Source organism: Martes martes (genome assembly GCF_963455335.1).
Source record: "Martes martes genome assembly, chromosome: 4".
NCBI classification, from domain to species: domain Eukaryota; kingdom Metazoa; phylum Chordata; class Mammalia; order Carnivora; family Mustelidae; genus Martes; species Martes martes.
This window is the reverse complement of record NC_137891.1, coordinates 57754243-57764867: the sequence shown is the minus strand read 5'-3', so window position 1 is coordinate 57764867 and position 10625 is coordinate 57754243.

Sequence of the window (10625 nt, the reverse complement as noted above, 5' to 3'; positions counted from 1 at the left end):
ATGGCCAACAGAGACCGAAAAAGATGCTCAACATCACTAATCAGCAGGGAAGTGCAAATTGAAACTGCCATGAGATATCACCTCCACCTGTCAGAATAGCTAGAATCAAAAAGACAAGAAATAACAAGCATTGGTGAGAAAAGGAACCCTTTGCATTACTGGTGAGAATGCAGATTGGTACAGCCACTGTGGAAACAGTATGGAGGTTCCTCAAAAAATTAAAAAAATAGAATTACCATATGATCCAGTAATTTCCCTACTGGGTATTTACCCAAAGCAAAATGAAAGTACTAATCCAAAAAGGTATGTGTATCCCTATGCTTTTGCAGCATTATTTACAGTAGCCAAATTATGGAAGCAACCCAAGTATTCTTTAATAGATGAATAAAGATGTGTTGTATGTACACAATGGATCAGCCTTAAAAAAAAAAATCTTGCTATTTGCACCAACATGTATGGACTTAGAGGATACAAGAAAGACTAAGACAAATATCTCATAATTTCACTCATGTGGAATTTAAGAAGCAAAACAAATGAACAGAATAAGAAAAAAGAGTAGACTCTTTAAATACAGAGAACAAATTGGTGGTCGTCTGAGCAGAAGTGGATAGAGTGGGGAATGAAATAGATAAAGAGGATTAAAAGTACACTTGTCTTGATTAGCACTGAGTACTGTATAAAACAGTTGAATTATTGTATACCTGAAACTAATATAACTATGTGAATTATGTCACAATTAAAAAATTGTTGTCCCATTTAAAAAAAAAAAGAAAAAGTAGCAAATATGTCCACCTGTAAAGCTTGAGAGATTTTCCTAGTTCTTTGATTTGAGTGAAATAAGAAGACTAGTAATATGAGTTCTATGACCTGAAAAAGAGATGCAAAATTCTGTGTTAATTCTATTGACCAAGAGACTATATTTCCACTGTCTGTTGCTCTCTCTGTCCTACCTGGTTTGTAGTTTTGCTTGGGTCTTTCTCCTCTCTCAAATATAGTTTAATAGTTCTTGATAGTGCCAATGACTCTGTAGCCAAACATAACCTGTTTCTTGCCAGGCGTTGTTCTGCTATCGCAGGCTGTGTTCCAGAAAAACCAAATTCTTTCTTCAGCACCACGAATATAGCTGACTATTCATTTCTCACATCTTCTCTCCTTTCTTCAAAATTACAGTCTAGAGGAGAAGATACAAATATACAATGAAATTGGATTAAAATTTTAAAAATTGAAATGAAAAATACCTTAAATTTCTCATTCAGTGGTCTAAAATTTTTATCTGTTCATCTCTTTTTTCCTTTCTTTTTTGTTTTGTTTTACAGTTTATTTTATGGATCTGAAGAAATGATCATTGGGCAATTTGACAGATATTGTTAGGATTGTTGCCCCATTTTGTTCTGTCTCTTAGTAAGAGTCTCCTTTACTCAAAGTGCTCCATCAGAATGTGGATGACATTCTTTCAGAGATATTTTAGATTTTATTTATTTATTTATTTATTTGTCAGAGAGAGAGAGAGAGACAGAGAGCGAGCGCACAAGCAGGCAAAGTGGCAGGCAGAGGTGGAGAGAGAAGCAGGCTCCCCGCTGAGCAAGGAGCCTGATGCGGGACTCGATCCCAGACCCTGGGACCATGACCTGAGCCAAAGGCAGCGGCTTAACCCACTGAGCCACCCAGGCATCCCTCTTTCAGAGATATTTTAGAAGAGATTCCTACCACAGTATAAAGTTGGATTTAGTGTCTTAGTATTAAGGCACAATGAAATCTGCAAAGTTATAACATCAAATTGGAAAGGAGCTATTATTTTACCTAATCATATATTTGAGAATTAATAGGTCTTTTGAATACATAGAAAATATTCCAAAAATGAGACACCTTTTCATAGTATTCTAAAAATCATGAAATTAAAGGAAGCCAGGTAATAATAAGGGGCTGATTTATTGCTTTACTACACAAGAAATCTGCCATGAACCTAATAGAGGTTCCACACAGAAAAATCATTCTGTAGGGGAAGAAGCCAAAAGCTCTGTGCTGAAAGAAAACTCATTATGGCTGATTCAATGTATTAATGGCATTTCCTTCCTTTGCAGTATTGTAAAACCTAAACATATTAATGGTGTTCATTTCCTTGCCTGGAAGGGGAAGATTATATTGGTCTAAGCTCTTTGTAAATTTTAGAGCATATGTTACATAGTAATTTGATTCTCAGACTATACTAAGTTTCAGGAGCTTCATTCCCTTGATCAGAAGCTGTGAAGCCAGAGCCACTTGGGGCTTCAGATCCTGTCTGCCAACCACTGGCCTTCATGATAGTTCATGCTGCCAGGTGGACAGAGACTGATTATATTCTGGTTCCCAATTTCTGAGTCCTACACTGTAGGTTAGACCAGCCCATAAAGTTGACTTTGTGTGTACAGTACTCTGAGATGGCATAATTGACACGTTTTTCTTCCTGCGCACGGCGGCAGAAGAGAAGAGCATGCTCTGTTAGTTGATCTGCTGAAAGCTTGGTCCACAGGGAAATAAATCTTTCAACCCTTGAGTTATAAGAACTGTAGTTTTCCTCAGGCAGTGCAGATTTTTTAATTTGCGCTTCTGTGTAAAGCCAAACCTTAGTTTTCAATAGTCCCATATATTCAGGAACACTAAAAACCATTCTTATCTACCTATTTTATTAATTATGATTATGTTTATTATACTTTCTAATATTACATTTTTCTACTTTGCATGCACATGATGCATATCTACAACAATGATTTTATGTAGAAAAACAGTAAAAGTGGAACACATTAAGGATATGTAGCCAATTTTCAGTCTTATCCAACACACTAATTACTCAGCCATTTCTATTACTAAAGGACAATTGAGAATAAAATTATCTACAAAATTAAAAATATGCCTGTGGCAGATTGAATTACTGTATCTTAATTATTCACCATTCTTTGTATCCGTACCATTTGTCTTGTAATTTTGCAAGTCCTTTTACAGAAGGTGAGCTATATACTTTTATCACTCTTTGGGCTTGTGGATATTGGTGAATTTGACACAACCAAAGCCACAGGAAAAAATTGCATGAATAGGCCTGGCTCACTTGCACTTCTCCCTTCAAGAGAAGGATATTTCAGCTAGCTCTCTGGTCCAAGGAGATGAGATATACTTGGGGGAGAGCTCCATGGCTGGCCTGAAAATCTGAGGCTGGAGGCATAGTCTAGCCTAGGTTAGGTGATTCCCATCTGAGAATGAGCAACATGAAAAAGCTCAGCTATCAAGAAAGTGGCTCAGCCAATATTCAGTCAGAGCCAGTGGCAACTATTTATGAGGAAAATTCTTTTTTCCTATGAGTTGGTGATATTTTAGTATAGCAAATATCTTATTGGTGCTGTATACTTTTAATTAAAGTAATCATCACAAATTCACATATACTAAATTCCATGTCTTTAATTCATAATGGACTTCTTGTTTTAATGCCTTTTCAGAAACTCTATTATCTTAATCACCAGTAACTCTAAAAATGTGATCTAAAGTAAAAATATAAAAATTTGATGTATGAAAAGATATATACTCAATTTCTTAGAAAATTAAACAGTTAAGAATAACTCATTTTCCTAGATTTACATATTTTTAACCATCCACTGAAAAGTAATTAAAACATTCAATGAGGGGCACCGGGGTGGCTCAATGGGTTAAAGCCTCTGCCTTTGGCTCAGGTCATGATATCAGGGTTCTGGGATCGAGCCCCACATCAGGCTCTCTCTGCTCAGCTGGGAGGCTGCTTTACCCGCTCTCTCTGCCTGACTCTCTACCTACTTGTGATCTCTGTCAAATAAATAAAATCTTAAAAAAATTTTTTTTTCAATGAAAGTTGACTTATTTTAAAATTCTTGAAAAACGTGGTTTAGATTATGAGTAAAAGTGATATATGTCTGTATGGAACACCTCATCCACAAAAGAGTTCAACATTGCCATTTCACATTGGTTGTTACAAGAACCAGTGTGGCAGGAGAGGAAAGATGTGCTTATTTTAGCTAATTGGGAGTCTCAAGAGCATGTGTTTCTTTAGATATAAAAGAAATAATTTATTGTTGCATATTAGATGAAAGCATTTCAAATTTAAGGGGATATTTCTCATGTCTATGGCCGCCAAAAACTATTTATGACCTACTGATTTTATATTTTTCAAAGATAAACTTTTTATTACCACCTATTCTACTTTAAAACCCTTATTATTTTGTGAAGGGTATAGTCTATGTATTCCTTCTCATTTGGAGGATAGAGCTTTAAATACTTAGCACCAAGGAAAAGCCATGCTTGGATACAGTTGTGGTAATCTCTCTCCATTAAGCAGTAAGGGTCACCAAAAGTAATGAATCCTAACTGAAAAGGCAGTTTTGCAGCAGCAACAGAACATATTTTTTCCAAAGTTCTGTTTGTGAACCAGAAGGTGACCTTTGTTTTTGTTGTTGTTGTTGTTGTCGTTGTTCATCTGACCAGGTTTTCTCTGCTTGTGAGTGTTCTGACTCATAAATATTTCTCTCCAACCCAATTCTGTGGAATCATTGCCATGCTCATTCAGAATCCTCCTTTCAGTTTATGACATTCTCTGTACTTCCTGGTTGTGAGCAACTCTCTCCAGGCCATTCTTCCAGAATTGGGGAGACGTTTGATACCTAATGTGATTATTCTCTTGACACTCTAATATTTGCTCTTCTTCACTATTACTTGATTAAATTCTATGTTCTATGTTTATATGTTTATATATATTATATATATATAATATATATATTTTATATGTTTATATATTTATATATATTTCTGTCAATGAAGAAAATGGACTCGAGCAGTGATATTATTTATGATATGACTTTTGCTCTAGTGGATGGTTGACAGTCACAGAAACTATAATTAAATCCTTTCAAAGAAAGTATGATATTACAATTTTTTTTTGATATTACAATTAAAAAAAAAGATTTTATTTATTTATTTGAGAGAGAGAGAGAGAGTCAGTGGGGGGAGTGGGGAGCAGAGGGAGAGAAAGAATCTCAAGCTGACTCTGTGCTGAAAGCAGGGCCTAATGTGAGGCTGGATCCCACGACCCTGAGATCATGACCTGAGCTGACACTCAACTGACTGAACCACTCAGGTGCCTCTATAATAAGAATTTAAATAAAAATTAAATCTACAATGCATTTGGGGGTCTTCTAAAGTTCAAAATATCTCAACCTGTTAGACCTGAGTGGATATTCTCAAAATTAGGGATGTCAGCACTCTGAAATTTAGCCTTACTATCAGTGTTTTAATTACTTAATTCAACATAATTTATTTAAAATCTGCCATGGACTAGATGGTCTTAGATGTTGAGGGGTAGTGGTGAACATTTATCTATGTACTCCTGAAGCTTCATTCTAGTGGAGGAGATGAATAATAAACAATAATTATATTAAAGGTTTATTACATTGTGGGGAATGTTATATATAAAAATTGTAGGCCTCCATGAGAATATATAACATAATCTTACCTGGTGAAGGAGGGAAGAGAGAAAGTAATATTTAGCTGAAATAAAATTTCAAAGATGTAGTTAACTAGGTTAGTAAAAAGTTCTGGGTGCAGAATTTTTTTTTTTTAAGATTTTATTTATTTATTTGACAGACAGATCACAAGTAGGCAGAGAGGCAGGCGGAGAGAGAAGGGAGGAAGCAGGCTCCCTGCTGAGCAGAGAGCCCGATGCGGGGCTCGATCCCAGGACCCTGGGATCATGACCTGAGCCGAAGGCAGAGGCTTTAACCCACTGAGCCACCCAGGTGCCCCTGGGTGCAGAATTTTTAAGCAGAGGAGAGTACTTTGAGGTCGGTAGGAAGATTGTTGTAACAAAGTACCACAAAGTAAGTGGCTTAAAACAAAAACTTTTTTTTTTTTAAAGATTTTATTTATTTATTGGACAGACAGAGATAACAAGCAGGCAGAGAGGCAGGCAGAGAGAGAGGAGGAAGCAGGCTCCCTGCTGAGCAGAGAGACCAATGCAGGCCTCAATCCCAGGACCCTGAGATCATGACCTGAGCTGAAGGTAGAGGCTTTAGCCCACTGAGCCACCCAGGTGCCCCCAAAATTGTAATTTAAAACTAATTTTTCTCATAGTTTTTGTGCAAGGAATTCCATCCTTCCTTTGTATTATCTCTTATTTCTAGATCATAATTTGGAGTAATCTTTAAACAGTTAGGCCATAAAGATATTTTGTAAAATAGTAACAGTTCTCTTCCTAAAAGGAAATCTAAACAAGATGATTCCCAGTTTCTGGCTGGCTTATTTATTTATTTATTGAAGTGGCATTATTGATGGGCTAGTATTTTGGAGGAGGAGGTAGATTTGGAATGATGAGCTTCATTTTGAGTATTTTAAATTTTTTTCAGTTAAACACATTGTAAGTTAGAACATAATATAAGTTTTCATTTATGGTGTCCTTGAATATAGTAATATATTTTTCTTTTAAATTATCTTATGATACTTATTTTTAAGACTTATGTTTTCCATTTCATTTTTTGTGCAGAATATACTTTGAGAGACTTATTTTTTATGCAAAGGAAAGATGATGATTCAGAAATGTTTGCACATAATTTAAACAGTGTGCAATCTAAAGCCCTTACAGTCTTTCTCTCATGTTATTAGCAGCTCTAAAACTAATGACTACTTTTTGGAACTGAGAGTTATGAGTGGACTGTTGCTTGACAATCATAATCAATGGATAAATTTCACTTTAGAACGTGTTTGCATGAAGTCCTGGTCAAAAATAGTTTTCCAGTACCAGTTTAAGACAGTTTCATTGAGCCTTCATTACAGTAAAGATGTTGTGCTATGGGGGCGCCTGGATTGCCCAGTCATTTAAGCCTCCCACACTTGATTTCAGCTCAGGTCAGATCCTGAGGTCATGAGATTGAGCCCCCCTGTGGGGCTCCATGCTCAGTTGGGTCTGCTTGAGATCCTTTCCCTCTGACCTTTACCACCCCCCAGACTCATGCTCTCTTTCTTTCAAATAAATAAAATAAATCTTAAAAATAAAGGTGTTGTGCTATGTATAGGGGTTCAAAGATGGATAACACTTTAGGACTTGCCTAGAGGAATGTTTCAGAAACAACATTCTAACTAACAGTTTATCTGTGTCGGTAGTGGAAATAACATTGAAACTGAAACTAAGATTTTACAGACTGGCATCACATTGAGGAACCATTATCCAGATAGCATCCTCACTCCAAAAAACTATAAAATAAAATTTAAAAACTCCGAAATTCTTTGTACTTCAAGAAAGACATGAAATGAGAGATAGTCCTGACATGATTTTCATAGACACTTTCTCTCTTGCTTTATTCCCTCTCACACCTGTGTTCTTCAGATCTTCTCATTTACTATTCTGTACAAAGAACCTGCCACTCAAGACTTTCTGTCTATACCTTTCACCTCTCCATGTTTTCCACACCTATGCAGTCCACCCACAAATACAATCTCCATACATCGTTCTACATTCAGAACATCCAAGGTCCCTATCTTGCTTTGCCAACTGTTTTCTACTTTGCAGAAGACAAAGAAATCATGAGGCAAAATTTAAGAGAGTTTTTCAAGTTGTCTTTCTTGACAACTATTTGAAATTGATCTTATAATCTGGAGCACAGGGCAAAATACATTCTGTTTTTCTACAATCTATGCCTGATGGTTTGCTTTGTGTGTGTGTGTGTGTGTGTGTGTGTGTGTGTGTGTTGTTCATACATATACATATATTATGCAATGTTTCGGTATACTGAAAAATATTGAATGGTGGTTTTTTAACTGTTTTCTTCTTTGGGCTATCTTATCTTTCTCATAATTTAGGCTTTCTGGGTTTAGCTTTTAAACTATATCATTTTAAAATTACATATTCATAGTCTTATTTTTATCATTTTGACTTGAAATAATTATTTTATTTTGTCTTATACACATTTAACCTTCTAATATCTTTGCATTATTATTTATTTTAGCTTCTTAAACTATTGGTCTTAATATATTTCTTTTAATATTCTTTAGATCAGAAATTATCTATTTTACTTTATTCCTGAAACTCTTTAAAGTGCTAACTTTTAAAAACTGTTGTTATTTCTTGTACTATCCCTTTTATTTAGGCTCCTTTACAGTCACAAGCTCAGTAGTCATAAGTTTTTGCTCTATTATAATTTTGGCCTTGCCACAATTATATACTTTCATACTTAAGCTTTAATATTTTTCTACTCTTATGATTTTTACATTTTTATCTTCTAACTTTAATCTTGGGTTTTGCTTTATAATTTTAACACTGTTTACTTATTCTCATCTTTTAAAGTTAATATAACTAACAATTTCATAGTTTCTATGGTGGGTGGGAGAGCTCCAAATGATGGCCAACATATGTTTTTAGATATTATGCAGTGCCACAGCAGGAGTAAGTGTTGAGTAAGAAGTGATTAATTCCACTTGATGGAACATAGGTGGATGGCAGAAGAAATGGTATTTCAAGTATAAAAGACAGTTGCCTTCATTAAGGCCTATGTGTTCAGCAGGATGAACATACTTAACTCTGATATATTCCTTTCCTCTCAACAATCAGGCATAAGTGATATTATTAAATCCAATTTATAAATGAGCTAGCTGAAGTTTTATGAAGACCGACTTTTCCTGGATTGTCCAGAGTAAAAAAATGTAAACTCTGTCCCTCTGATTCTAATTCCTCACTCCTTTACATCACATATGCTCACTGAAATAGTTGACCAGGCAATGACAGGGAGTCATTTTGAGCGTAATTACAGCTGAGTGATTGGAACCAGAACCATTAATGTACCAACTGTAAAGTAAATGGCATTCTTCATAACAATGTATTTGAAATAACATGAATAAAGTCTGCTTACTCTTTCAAGGTCATTATGAAAGAAAGGTAGGTAAGGGGCTAATAACCTTTTTAATTTACTACCTACTTAAGGTATTTTTTATATGGAAAAGGAAAAATGCAAAGACGGTGTCTTCTACTGACTTTTTTTTTTTTTACTTTCATCAAAATTCTCATGTTTAAATCTCTTCCACTAACATTGATGGAAAATTATTTCTACTTATTTAGTAAAGTAACTAGTAATTGGCATCTAATTATCTTAAAAATATGTTCTTGGGAACATGTGCTCATGTCTTGAAATCACTGGATTTGCTAAATTTTCATTTAGAATTCTAAACTAGTACTACTATGCTCTTTAAGCTTTCCACTACTTTATAAACACTCTTGTTGGCCACAGAGTATTTATACTGTATATGCCAAACTTAATTCACTGAGAGCCTGGATTTGTTTTTCAGTGTTTTGAAAACTGAATAAATTTTGATGATTGACACCCAGGGTGTGATTCTTTTTCCTGGACTGAAAAATAAATGAAATGTCTCTACTTTTGAATAGTAAACACCCACAATTTAAACAGAGTAAAAGGGCTTTGGTTATTTGTTTTTCAAAGTGCATTCACTATTAGAAAGTAGACCTAGAAGAAACAACCTTTTATGTCCATCTGATTTTTAAATTTCTCAGTAAAGATACTAGTGACTTGTAAGAATAGTTTCCCTAAAATTTATCAATGCATTCCTTGTTGACCAAATCAGTTAAACTCAGCATTATTACTAGTGCATGTTCCAGATTTTCTGGTATTACTATGTGGGTTAACTTGTGAAATAAATAACATATGGAACTTGGGCTGTAAGTTACATTATTTGAATCCAATTCATATGTCACCCCTTAGTGTGTTACTATATTGCAATGTAATCTTATCTCTAGTATATTGATTGTTAATTGAATTTTTAAGTAATTTGGTTATTACTAACAGCCTTTCTCTTCAACATATTAGGACCCTAAAACATTTTTTTAAAGATTATTTATTTATTTATTTGACAAACAAGAGATCACAAGTGTGCAGAGAGGCAGGCAGAGAGAGAGGAGGAAGCAGGCTCTCTGCTGAGCAGAGAGCCAGATGAGGGGATCAATCCCAGGACCCTGGGATCATGACCCGAGCCGAAGGCAGAGGCTTTAACCCACTGAGCCACCCAGGCGCCCCAGGACCCTAAAACATTTTAGACAATTTAGTAACTTTCTTAATTGAATTTTTCATTGATGATCAAATGCCAAGATTTTTAATAATGCTTTAAAACAATCCATACAAGGTGGGTAGTGAAAGCCATATGCAGTTTAGGTAAAACAATGACTGTCAAAAATAATAAAAAATCACAAGTATTTTGATAGTAAATCTTGAAAAGAAATACCTGTCTATAAAAACATAAACCACATGTGGAAAATAAACCACACTTCATTAGAAAAAAGTCTGTTCAATTTTTGTTTTAGCCAGAAAGTTAACTTTTTGTTCAATCATAGTATGTCTCCTTAACTTAGGGTTCCAGTACCTTCCCCAACTATGTTTTCATTACTGCACTTTTTAAATTTTGTTTTTGCCATTTTTTATGGTAATGCTGTTGCCCGTAGAGTCTCAGAGTTGACTGTAGAAATCAGGGGGAAAATACTTGTTAAAAAAAAATCACCACTACTTTCAGTACAAGCAAATTAGGATTAACCAAAGTGAGTTATTAGCCTACTCACTGAAAACAAAAAAAAGTCCTAA